The sequence below is a fragment of the Glycine max genome, chromosome 11 (assembly GCF_000004515.6).
Source record: "Glycine max cultivar Williams 82 chromosome 11, Glycine_max_v4.0, whole genome shotgun sequence".
Classification (NCBI taxonomy): Eukaryota; Viridiplantae; Streptophyta; class Magnoliopsida; order Fabales; family Fabaceae; genus Glycine; species Glycine max.
Window position 1 is genome coordinate 9388829 of NC_038247.2, and position 8253 is coordinate 9397081.

Genomic DNA, 8253 nt, shown 5'->3' on the forward strand with positions numbered 1-8253 from the left:
GATTTTATACAGAATTGTAAATAATTTATATTATTCTCTGCTTAAATGACTGTAATCTGTATGCTTTGTCTTGCAGATGTCCTGACATGAAGAGCGGAGTAGGTTTTGTCATGGCTTTGATTTATCATACCATCACATATATTGTTTTGCAGATAGGAATTCTTGGTATTTTTGATGGAGAAATGGAGAAATGAATAATATGATAGATTTATATTACCGCAAGAATACTATTGTTATTTGCTCTTCTGAAGGGAAGAGGGAGCCAAGATTCTTGCCATTGAACTTTGATACGATATCATGTCAATTATCTGGTGTGAAACATATCGTTGTAATAGACTTCTTAATACCACCCGTTTACAGAATTATATCAGCTACTTATGTGCTAATGTTTCTTTTTGAACAAGTCACTCTAGCCACTTTTTCCCCCTTTAATTTCGGGCTATTGTTTACTTTGAGATTCGTCGTGCGTTTTAGGGAGTCGGTAACATTTCCGTTGGGGTGGGATGGAGAAGGTGGAATGACTCTGGTAGTCATTCCGTAAACCAAAAAGAAACACGTCCAGGTAAAATACGTAAAAGGAACAATGGTGTTTTCTTCTTTTCAAAGTGTCTTTAACGTCTTGTTGGGGTCATCAAATCGAAATATTATAATATAATGAGGCAGTTGTCAACCAGGATTGGATTAAGTTAACCGTATCCTGAAAGATTTGAGAAATTTACACAAAATTTGAAGTTGAAACTTTATCGTTGTTTATTGTATAAAAAATATGAAATTAAAAAAAATAATGTAACGATTTACTTTACTTCGTTTTGGTTGCTCTTGCTCTATTTCACATTCATTCACAGGCGTCGTTACTGCACAGCACCATCACCTTAGAATCTGTTGTCTCATCAGGTGCTCGCGTTTCACAAACTAACTTCCATTAGCTCTCTCTGACTTTCGAGTTTACACAATGAAATTTCTTAAAATCTTCATTTCCAAACCCTTCAAACTCCGAACTTTCAATTCCCTCTCCCATTCCCAAACACCTCCCTTCTCCATTCCGACCACACTCCTCCTTTCCATCGAATCTTCTCAGTGGCATTTCATCGAACAGGTTGCCCCACACCTCACCCCCTCCCTTCTCTCTTCCACTCTAACCACCCTTCGCCGCAACCCCCAGCTGGTCCTTCACCTCCTCTCCCATCTTCACAACCACCCTCTTTCCCTCGTCGTCTGCGTCCTCTATCGCCTCCCGTCTCCCAAACCCTCCATCAACCTCTTACAACGCCTCATTCTCTCTTCCACTGCCACCAACAGAACCATTTTCAATGAGTTGGCGCTTGCCCGCGACCGCGTCGATGTTAAGACTACTCTCATCTTTGACCTTCTGGTCAGGCCTACTGTGAACTCAAGAAGCCCAATGAGGCCTTGGAGTGTTTCTACTTCATGAAGGAAAATGGTTTTGTGCCCAACGTTGAGACTTGCAATCAGATGTTGAGTCTGTTCTTGAAATTGAACAGGACTCAGATGGCTTGGGTTCTGTATGCTGAGGTGTTCAGGATCAACATCAGATCGAGTGTGTACACTTTTAACATAATGATTAATGAGTGTGTAAAGAAGGGAAGTTGAAGAAGGTGAAGGAGTTTATTGGGCACTGCTTGAGAGGGAAGTTCCAAAGGGCTCGTCGGATCTTTCAAACGATGATAGATAAAGGTCTTGAGCCGGATTGCTTACGTATAATTCCTTTATTTCTGGGTTGTGTAAAGAAGGAAGGCTTGAGGAGGCGTCTGGTTTACTTTGTAAAATGTTAGAATGGGTACTGCAACAAAGGGGATCTGGATAAGGCTTTTGCCTCAAGGATGAGATGATAAGTAAAGGCATAATGGCATCTCTGGTCACCTACAATTTGTTTATTCATGCACTGTTTATGGAAGGAAGGATGGGGGAAGCTGATAATATGATAAAAGAAATGGGAGAAAAAGGGATGATGCCTGATGTTGTTACTAATAACATATTGATTAATGGGTATTGCAGATGTGGGGATGCAAAGAGAGCCTTTGGGCTTTTTGATGAAATGGTGGGAAAAGGGATTCAGCCAACACTGGTCACATAGACATCACTTATATATGTTCTGGGTAAAAGGAATAGAATGATAGAGGCAAATGCGTTGTTTAGTAAGATTCAACAAGAAGGTCTGTTGCCAATATTATAGTGTTTAATGCTTTGATTGATGGTCATTGTGCGAATGGTAATATCGATCGTGCATTTCAACTCTTAAAAGAGATGGATAACATGAAGGGTTATTCCTGATGAAATCACTTATAACACCTTGTTGCAAGGATACTGCAGGGAGGGGAAAGTGGAGGAAGCTCGCCTACTTCTTGATGAGATGAAGAGAAGGGGGATCAAACCCGATCTTATTAGTTACAATACACTCATTAGTGGTTACAGTAAAAGAGGCGATATGAAGGATGCTTTTGGAGTTCGTGATGAAATGATGACTACAGGATTTGATCCTACGATTCTCACTTATGATGCTCTTATACAAGGTTTGTGCAAAAACCGAGAAGGTGAGCATGCTGAAGAGCTCCTCAAAGAAATGGTAAGTAAAGGCATCCCTCCTGATGACAGCACCTACCTATCTATAATTGAGGCGATGGAAGCGGTTGATGACTTGGAGGAAAATGATGATAAATGAATTGAAATTGAATGTAGAAAGGGCTGCAATTGAAGAAAATAGTTTATTCAGGGGCTTGTGTGGAACTTTGGAGTTTGGACACAAATATCTCAGCATTCCTTATTCTACAAACTGAGTCAAATGTGCCTGTGTATGAAGAACAAGTTAATGGAGTTCCTGAAAAACTGTAATTTGCCTTATTTCTTTTGTAGCAAGATTATTATTATTATTATTTCAATAGTTGTTAGCTTTGTACCGTATGCTTCACAAAATATTTGTTGATGTTTCTGTTTGAGAAACGAAAATAATAACTAATGATTGAATTTATGTGTTTGGTACATAGAATTATGCAGGAAGATTGTTGTGATAGGGGCAAAATTGGGCAAAATATTTATTACTTTTCTAAAAAAAAAACAATAATTGCTTTAAATAATTTCAAGTCTTCTATTTTTTGGTTTTTATTTTCTGCTCATAATCTCAGTCTTTGCACTGTATTGTAGTTAAGTTGTTATTTTCATTTGATTATAGACGCTTGTGGCTTTTTACAGCATTATACGACATCAATCCTATTTATGTATATAGCCATGCTCTTCTTCTGACATGAAAGAGTTTTGTGTTACCTTGAATAAAGTTTCACCTTCAAAATACATCCTCTTTCAGCCTGTTTGTCCTTGTGTGCTTGGTTGACACGAGATGACTTATTAGTTAATAATTTTATATGGAGAGAATTGGCTTGTCATTTAATCAGGTTGATTGAATAAGAGATTTTAATGCTTGATTTAAGCATGTTTTCTGTTTTATCTGCTTTCTGTGTCCAATACTCCAAATCATATATTAAAGCTAAAGCACTAGCTCTGACAATGACATATAAACTACTCAGTCAACATACTCTTCAATTTTTTTATTTTGGCAATTTAGCATTTTGCTTGAGTTGTCTTCTTATGGATTAATCCCTTAATTTTCCCTTGTTTTGAGATTGATTGCTATGCACATTGATGTCTTAATTCCCTCTTAGTCTGCAATAACCATTCGGTTTGGATTGTGTATTGACCACTTTGAGTGTATTTTATTAGGAAAACTTCCATAAAGAAGGTTTACATGAGAAGGAATAAGGGAGAGAACAGAATATAAGAATCCCAAGGAGTGGGTAACATAAATTACCACCCAATAGACAATTAACTGTTATTCTGTTCTTCCCCTTTCTTACTATAAATCCTCTTTATGCAAGTTTTTTGTAAGGACAATACTAATGAGCATTACCGTAAGTGCTTTTAGTATTGTTTTTCGATTAATATTAGAGTTTTACCTCAGTAATTAGCGTAGACCTTTAATGTCTACCTTTATTGCATGGGTTATTGAGGTGAAACTCCAATTTTGATTGAATAATATCACCAAAAACACCTAAGGAACTACACCTCATTAATGAAATTCTTCCATAATCATGTTGTGAGGTCCTGAACTTGATAATGTAATTCCTGAAATACAATCTTTCACCTAGATGTGATGCTAAAGCAAACTGAAGCGAAGATATCTTTTAATAAGCAAATTATATCCATATGTATCTTTTATATCATCATCCAAAGAATTCTTTGTTTTGAACATAAGACACCTCTTTCGATACCTACTGTTATCCTATGATTGGATGCAAATGCTGTTGGGTTTTACAACCTTGGTTATCTTAGATTGGTGGGAGAAATACTTAAAGGATATGAACAATTTGTTTAAGGTTAAAGATAATCAGTTGAAAGAGACAAGAGAACCTAATAAAGACTGATGTGATTTCAACTGAATTTCCAAGCTGCAACCAACCCATTAGATATACTGCAAACAAGTTCAAGCATTGCCTCCTTATTTTTACTTCAACTACATTACTATCTCATTTTCTTAAGCAAAAGCGTGTGCAAAGGTAAAGAGGTAGGGGAGACATCCCAGGAACGTTGGCACCCCTGCTCCTACCTCAACTCTGCTGCACCAACATTAATATCTCATTTATTGTCCATTAGCGTTATACTTTTGTATTTCCTTATAACATCTCTAATAGGTGAAATTTAAGTAATTTATTTTGACTTCTTTATCTTATGTTATTTGGTTCCTACATTGTTACATTATAATTGATATTATAGTTAAACAACTCATATATTTTGCTTTAATGGTATAGTTTTAAGCAATTATTAAATTATCTCCTTAAATGATTTTTAAATAATAAAAAAATATTTTTACTCATAAACAATCATTGTTTATATATGCAATTGGAACTTAATTTTAAACAACCTAATATGATACGTCAATCATTTTCAATGGTAAAAAAAATTCAAACAATGGTGTCTAAAAATAAGTAACTAATGTTAAAAATGCTATTAAGTAGATTGTCTCAATGCGCGATGCTATTTTGTACGAAAGTTAAGTTGCACAAATCACATGAATCAGTTAAATGAGTCAATTTTATTCTTCAAAATAAATATTAATTAAAAATTATTAAAATAAAAGATAAGCATAACGAACAAATTGCACATTTGTATGGATTTGACGAAACTGTCCTTGTACTATCGAGCATTTCCCTTGTCTCAATATGATAGATAAAAACAATAGTTGTTTAATGTTATTTTATTGATATAGTAATATATATAGCATTTATTGTATATCAACAATCTAAATTCGGTTTAACATAGTTTTAGTATTTACTAGGATTTTTAATCTGATAATGATAATGTTAATGCTATGCTTAAAGAGAGAGGCAAGAAGACAATAAGGAGAAGTGTGTGGTAAAATGGCTAATGCTATCAAGACAGATACTTAAAAAAAAACTAATGTCGTAAAAAATGTTGTAGAAAATTGTTGTATGAATAATATAACATCGAATTTGTGCTACTGCATCATTGGTTGGCTTCCCAGCGCAATGGTATAAAAAATCTGGTTCATTGAAATGAATTGTAATTGAATCGAACTAATTTAAGAAAAAAATAAGTGTATTATTTTATAAAAACAAAAAATCAGATCAGTTAATCAGATTGATTTTTATTTGAATATTTATTTATTTGAAAAAAAATGTTCCAAAATTATTTTGAAACTGGAAAACTAATTTAAAAATGATTAAAAACCAATTCAATTTTGATTTTTTTATCAAATTAATTTTTATGATTGTTTATTCTCCATTAATTCATTAACGGAGGGTGCTTTTTTCTTTGCAAATGATGGCGTTACAAAGTTCGTGGCATGTTTTTAAAAATTGTTATAATTGTTGTAATAACTGTAGTTATGGTAGTTAAGAAAGCGAGAGCTAGATGCTTGATAATAGATACGGATAATGTGTATAAATATGACTAAATCCTATTGCATGAAAATAAAAAATAGAGTAGTCAATTGCTGAGTTATCACCCTAAACTGGAAGGGTAACGCCTTTTTGTATTGTGTATCATTTTGTTTTTCAGCTCCACTTTCTGAGGCCATGTGGATTGTTACTCAAAATTCTTCATCAATTGAATCTCTACGAATCAATGAATTCTCCGATGTCATAACCTGTACTTTGATTCTTGTAAGTATTATTAAACATGTAATATAAGATAAATTTTAGGAAATAAAAATTATTTCTAAAGACAATTTTAGGCATTCATAACCCTTTTTTAAAAATTTAATATTATACAACTTAAATAATGAATTTGCAGTTCTGATATCAAAACCCAAAATTATGTGTACAATCGGCCAAGCAGCAAGCAAACAAACAATCTACCTTGCATTTTTTTTAAAGTTTCTATTGCATTTATATTTGTATATTTAATAGTATTTTCATAATCATGTTAATTGAACATTTGCCGCGTAGATATATAGCTATGACTTAAAATTCATAACTACTATTAATTAATTCATGTGTTTGGTAATTGTATTTTAAATAGTTATTTATTTATTTTTAAATCCTCTTATGTTATAAATTTTATAGAAAAAATAATCCAAATATATTTAAGGACGATGCTTCCCAATTCACTAAAAAATGTTGTCAATTTATTTTAACATACTCTTTTCAAGTTATTTTTTTATTAGATGAATACGATGTAGAAGACTTCCATAATTTAATGAATCTCATAATTTGTTTTACCAAATAACGAGAATATATTAAAGAAAGTATATCATTAGTAATCACCATTCATCAATTTCTGGCTTGGATGCTGAACTTTTTTGCATTCTTTATTTGTTAATGCACATAAGTTTCTCTTAATAGGTTGCCATTGCAAGGTAAGGTCTAAAGCTAAACTTTCCAAGGACTATCAAGATGAAAGTGGCAGTACATGAATGTTAATTAGTGGAAGTCTTCCATTGGCCAAGGTAGTTTTTCTCTTTGTCTCGTTATGAAATCGTGTTCTAGCTTCTAACATCTTATTTTATAAATGTAACTTTTGCTGAGTCAAAAACCAAAACTTGAAAACTACAATTAGAATTGAAAGGAGGATGGTCGATGTCTGGCCACTGCTTTGCCAAGATGTATCTCTTAATTGCACTCTATCTTTTTGCTTCTTTTTTTTTCAATCAACATTGAAAATATTCACCACGTAATTTATAAAATTTATGCTTTATTATACCATTTATATATACGTTCATTACACGTATAATTCAGTGCTCTATATCTTATTTTTCTTTTCTAAACTTGTATAATTTGCAATACGAAATATCATTTTATATCTATATCTAAAGTGAGCACTTAACTTTTTTAGAGTGGTCCATATACCTTGATTATTAATACAAATCAATTATGTTACGTACACGTATATCAATATGGTGGTAAAATAAAATACCCATAATCTTATCTCTTTCGCTGTCATATACTTTTTTGTTTTTGTTTTTTGTTCACATGAATTTGATGTAATGGAGAATCAACTTCTTTTAATGAGTGGGAACATATTGCTTGCCGCATGAATTTATTGGAGAGATTTCACTCTCCACTCCCTGAAGAGACGCATTTTGCCTGTATGGCTCAATGCAAATTAAAGGCAAAACCACTATCAGCAGGGCTAGTTTTCAGTTTCACTACGAAAGCCACAAGTTTGTATTTGATGATGATGATGATTGGTGTTACATTATTTGGCGTTTATGGTAGTGGAGTTGTATCTTATCCTCCAAACTCTAACGCGGATTTCCAATTACAGTGCAATCAGTTTTGAAGAAAACAACACATCCCTCAACTTTTTACTTGTGTGGGGGGTTACTTTAATCTCTAGTGAAGTGCTGTCCCCATTTTCATCTTCTTTCATGATGTTGGTCATAGTAGGTCTTCTTTTCCGTTTGTGGAAACACATGCATCATGCACTTAGTCAATTGCTTGGTCTAATCTATACTCCCTCCAAACTCTTTTATAAGAAACAAAAGAGATTTCCCCATGTATTAAGAAAGTTAAGTTTCCATTGTATCATTTTCAATTAAAAAATAAATCTTTTTTTTAAACTATTTTCATTAGAATTTGATATCAAACACAAATCCCTATAAAATGAATGATATTTTGAATATAATTTTATTAAATAAGACAAAAGTAATTAAATTTTATTTTGAGAAAAAAAAATTGAGTTTTTTTTTTCTTATAAAAGAGAAGGAGGAGTATCACATAAAGC

General features: G+C 32.9%; 1 pseudogene; it reads left to right on the plus strand.

Moving 5' to 3' along the window:
• Positions 1-237: 237 nt before the first annotated feature.
• LOC100809308 (pentatricopeptide repeat-containing protein At2g15630, mitochondrial-like) lies at positions 238-2984 on the plus strand (annotated as a pseudogene).
• The last annotated feature ends 5269 nt before the right edge of the window (positions 2985-8253 follow it).